Here is a 5,430-nt window from a genome sequence, read left to right on the forward strand (position 1 = left end):
GAAAGATGGGGACGATGAATTCGTAGATGAGGAGATAGAGGTAGAGGCTCCGGGTAAGTCACAAGTTAAAACACCAATTATTGAGCCACTAGTTGAAAAGAAGCTGGTTGGAGTCCGGCCACCACCACACATCATTAACCCTGCTTATGTCCCGTATCCCGCTCGTCTAAAGCATCAACAGTATACGAAAGATTACAGGCATTTTCTTAATATATTTAGCCAATTAAATGTTAACCTCCCGTTCGTTGAAGTCCTCCAGCATATGCCTAAGTACGCCAAGTTTTTGAAAGATATTCTTAAAAGAAAGGATAAGTTGGAGGAGCTATCGACTGCACCGCTGAATGGAGAGTGTTCTGCAGTAGTTCTTAATAAAGTACCGGAAAAATTACCCGACCCCGGTGTGTTTACCATCCCATGTCTTTTCGGAAGTGATACGACTTGTCAAGCATTGGCCGATCTTGGAGCTAGCATAAACCTCATGCCATATTCTTTGTATGAAAAGTTAGTCCTCGGAGAGCTCACCCCTACTCGTATGACGTTGCCTTTAGCCGATCGTTCCGTTAAGTATCCGAGGGGTGTCGTGGAGAATTTGCTTGTTAAGGTAGATAATTTGGTTTTTCCCGCAGATTTTGTTGTTTTAGATATGGAGGCCGACGAGAGAGTTCCTATCATTTTGGGTCGTCCGTTTTTACGTACTGCTAGGGCAATTATTGATGTGTTTGAAGGTAAGATAACCCTTAGAGCCGGTGATGATAGTGCCACTTATTTGGCGAAGTCCATGAGGCATCCGAGTGGTCAAGACGGTCTCATTGATCCATGTCACCTAGTTTACTCGATAGAATCATCTATTTCGGGCATGGATCCAAGTTTTGACGAGTCCCGTTCGGTGAGTTTAAGTGTGGGGAAGGAGCGAAAGGTTTCGAGTTCTCGGGTAATGGTAAAGTGTTTTAGAGAACGGGGTGGTGGAAAGCATAAGGTTGAGAGGGTTCGTGGAGTTAGAAAGAAAAAGACAAAGGTTGATGGATGGTCGGATAATGATTTGGAATCCTTGAGGGCATTGGAGTTCTACCGAGGTGGAGGAAGCTCCACTCGGTCCGCCACGTGATTCGCTTAGCATGGGTTCTTGAGTGAAAACTCAAGTGTAGAGTGTGACAATCGTCAATTTCAGGTTAACTCCGTTAACTCAACTCCGTCAATTCAAACTTAAAGATCACTGAATCTATAACGCACACCTCATTACATTTAAACTAGGGTTTAAATGACGCTTAACACTTACTACATGTGTAGTCTTTCGGGAATTGCACCAAAACGCAAACGAGTTGACGCAAATGATTGGTGAATAAACGAAAAACGTCAAAACAATAATTATGTGATAATTAGGTGTTAGACTTATGTGTTATGTGATAATATTGGTTAAAACACTAACTCAAGATGTAAACAAGATAGTTTAAGCTAGATAAGTAATACTTAGAAGTTGAGGGGCCAAAGTGTTACATGTTATTATTTATAATATGTTAACCCTAACCTCTACCCCATTCCCTACACAACCCAGATCGGAACCCCCCCCCCCCCTTGGCTCCTTGGCTGCCGTCGACATACACACACATACATACCATCAATTTCAACTTTTGATTGAAGATTAAGGTGCTAGGAAGGTATAATCGACTATCCTATGCATCCTTTATACTTAATCTTGACTTTTATTGGGTTAATTACAAACCCTAGATTCCGATTTTTATATGTTAGTGTGTTCATATGATTTTGTTTGATTGGATGATGTATTGATGATGATTTGATAACTAGAATTGATATTGTTACATGTTAATTGTTGTGTCTTTGATTTGAGTTCAAACAAAAACCCCTAATCATGTATGTAATATGTAATTGATGTGCATGGATAGTGATTGTGGAGTCTAGAGTGTTATATGAATGATTTGTGGTCCATAGATAGTTAAATTGTTGAGTTTGGATGCAAACAGTTTCTGGACAGATTGTGTTGTTGATGTTTGATTGACTGTAACGGGGTGTAAATGTGAGAATTGGTTGAGATTATTGATACTACAGTGACCTAGGTAGAGTCTAGTTTCTAAAGAATATAAATTTGCAATTTTTGGACGTGTAAAAGTTAACTTTTATGATTTTACAAAAACGTTGTGCAAAGCTGAGTTGTTAGACCTGCTGTTTGGTTGTTTTGTAAATGTTATATTTCATGAACTACGAGACCAATTGGGTTGGTTCCACTTCTGGAAGTTGACTTATTGAGTTAGGAACCTAACCCAAGTGGTCTTGCATTTATTGGATTTTTCGTTTAACGGGAATTTCAAATAACATTCTGTTGCGCATGAATTTAACTGTTATGAGTTTGCTGTAATGATTTGATGATTGTGAGAAACCTATGTGGAATAAAAATATAATAAAATATGTTCTGGAAACCTAAGACATATATGCTTTTGTGATGATTTTTGGTAAATTAATTGTGATGCTATGATCGGTGAGATAGTACAATCTTTCAAGTAGAATTTCTGTATCGGTGAAACTAGCTGCTGAATTTTGTGAAAATGCATGAAACATGATACTTGCTATATAATTGTTATGTTTTGACCAAATTGCCCTTGCGGGAAATAATTGCTAATTGATTGTCATGATTTGACCAAATTGCCCTCGTGGGGAATAATGGCTAGTTAATTGTTATGTGTTGACCAAATTGCCCTTACGGGGAGTAATTGCTAGTGATGTACTTTATGAATACATGACACGTAATAATTGCTTACACATGTAACGTATCACAAATACATTTGTTAAAGTCACACACGATTCACAAACGAAACACGAAACATGTTATGTGCATAGGTATTATGTGCCGGGTCTAGAGACTCGATAATATTCCGACACTTAGAAAAATCTCTTTGTTGTTTTAGAACGCTAGAGAGAGTTTTTCTGTGACGCGCATCTTGGTGAATTATTTTGGGAATACTTCGCAAACAGTGAGTTTCACTTTCCCCTTTTTAAAATTTTTAAACGCTTTTCACTTGGGGGAGATAACATACTCCGAAAACGCATTTAAGATTTTGTTAATATAGATTATATATCACTTGTAAAGACTAAGTGGCAACGCGTTAACTAAAGTCCTTCATTCACATCGAACCGGTTAATATTTGGATAATAGCGAGTCACTGTTGAGTAGTACTACTGGGTTTGACAAACCCCACCCAACGCTAAACTCAACTGGAGGTCGAGTGGGTGTAATCTTAGCTAAACACATACCATGGTCTGGATGACCTGGTGGCAAGGCAAATGATAAACAGTCAGCTTCGGTGTCGAACACTTAGAGATACTTGTTTTATAGGCTAGCTACCTATAGATATATAATTGACATAACACTATCTGGTAACGCAAAATGCTGTAACGCAAAACGCTGTAACGCAAAACGCTGTAACGCAAAACGCTTAACGCAAAACGCTGAACGCTTTATTTTATATAAACTTGTGAACTCACCAACCTTATGTTGACACTTTTAGTATGTTATTCTCAGGTAGCCGAGGCGGGCGCGCGGTATAGGATCATGCATTGCTTGAAAACGTTTTTGTTATGCAAACTATTTTAAAACTGTTATCATTGGGTTTAAGTCGTCCTGCGTGACGCAACATTTATTTTATGGTTTTTACGTTTCCGCATTTAATTACTCGTAAACGTTTTCATGGTTTTGAAACTTTGTTTTTATGGTTTGATTATAACTAATGATTCCGATCCTGTTAGTTCACACCCTCTGACGGTAAAACTCCGTTAGTGGATTTTGAGGGTGTGACAAGAGTTTGTATTATTTTCTTTTATTTTTATTTTCTTTGAGTCCCTAATGTAGTTTTTGTAGTTCGACTTTGTTTTGTGTTTTTGAGTTTTGCTAGATTGAAGATTGAGTGAGCTAGAGAGAAGATCTCCGAGGTTGAGTATAATGAAACGAAAAAGTGTGGGGATGGAGCAGCTGAGCCGTATACTTTATATTTATTATTTGCTGCTAATTATTATATTTTATATATTGGTTGTTGAAGTACTTTGATTGCATAATATATATCATTATGATAAGATTCATTTTTAGATATGTTTGTTGATTTTTTGCCGCTTACGTTCGTGAGAGAAGGAGTTACCAATTGTTGAGCACGTTCGTAGTTGAAGGGCATTCATGGAAGAAGACTTTGGTATCATATTTCATGCGCATATTACCAGCTAAGTCTTTTCCATTTTCTAGCTTATTAACTTTTTATTATTATTTTTTTTAAGTTTTTAGTTTTTTTGTAATCCGACTTTATTTTTAGTTTTATTTTTATTTTGAGTCGTTCTTATCCTTGCATTGAGGACAATGCAAAATTTAAGTGTGGGGATAGGATATTTGAGTCGTAGTTTATTTTTGCTCTAATTTAAGAAAAATAAAAAAAGTTGAAAAAATAAAGAAATTTATTAAAAAAGTTAAAAAAAATGTTTAAGATCCCTTGGATCTAGTTTTTTGCGTGAAAGTGGGAGATGATGATATTTATCGGAAATTGGTTTTTCAAACTACTAATAATATGAGATAAATAAAAGAAAGCGCACTTAACTTGGGATGTGTCGGTAGACTCTGCCTTGAAAATGAAAGGGCAAATCTGATAAAATGGTTCGGAAATCTCTTGTGGGTAAAGCGTTTTGTTCGTAGAAAATAAGTAATGAAAGGTCAGCCATACTCAAGCCTCAATTCTTGGTATGAAAAGTGGAAATATTATAAAGTTTAAAAAAGTTGAATACGTTATCATATGATGCTTGGGTAGGTTTAACGTTAGAGTATGCCGTGTAGCCTGTGATATAAATCTTAAACTGCTTAGTTTTAGTGTTTTACACATCATTGGCGTATGGTTTTATAACCTTAAATCTTGTATAGATGGGATGCCTCGGGTCCGGAGACCATGGGTATGTATGCCGATTATTCATCTGGGTATTCACAATTCCAAATGGAGTTGTGAATATTTAAAATAAAAGCTATAAAAAGAGCAAACCCACAGTTTTCTGCCATATAAGTCTTTAAACATGATCACAAAAAGTACAAAAGTACAAATACACTACAGACTTTATCATCCACGCTGTTAGCCATGTGGGGTCCCTTTGCTCGCGTCTCATTACCATTAAGAAACAGACCACAAGGGACACGCTAGATGTAAGCCCTATAGATGAAATTTTGCATACTCACATATGGTAATGGTTCGGTGTATTGCTTGATAACGAGGGTATGCCATGTTGTGGGGAACACTAGCTATAAAATAATTGTACCTTAATCATATCTAATGGCTGTTTGGTAGACTTTGATGCTTAAGCTTAGGTGGATAAACAATACCCTTGATCGTCTTAACTATTCACGAAAAAATTAGAGCAACAAAAAGTTTTAAATCTGCTAATTTTGAGGTTTAA

This window comes from Bidens hawaiensis, unplaced genomic scaffold (assembly GCF_021521415.1).
Source record: "Bidens hawaiensis isolate Kalapana, Puna unplaced genomic scaffold, B.hawaiensis_p1.1 tig00032509_1, whole genome shotgun sequence".
In the NCBI taxonomy this organism is placed as follows: domain Eukaryota; kingdom Viridiplantae; phylum Streptophyta; class Magnoliopsida; order Asterales; family Asteraceae; genus Bidens; species Bidens hawaiensis.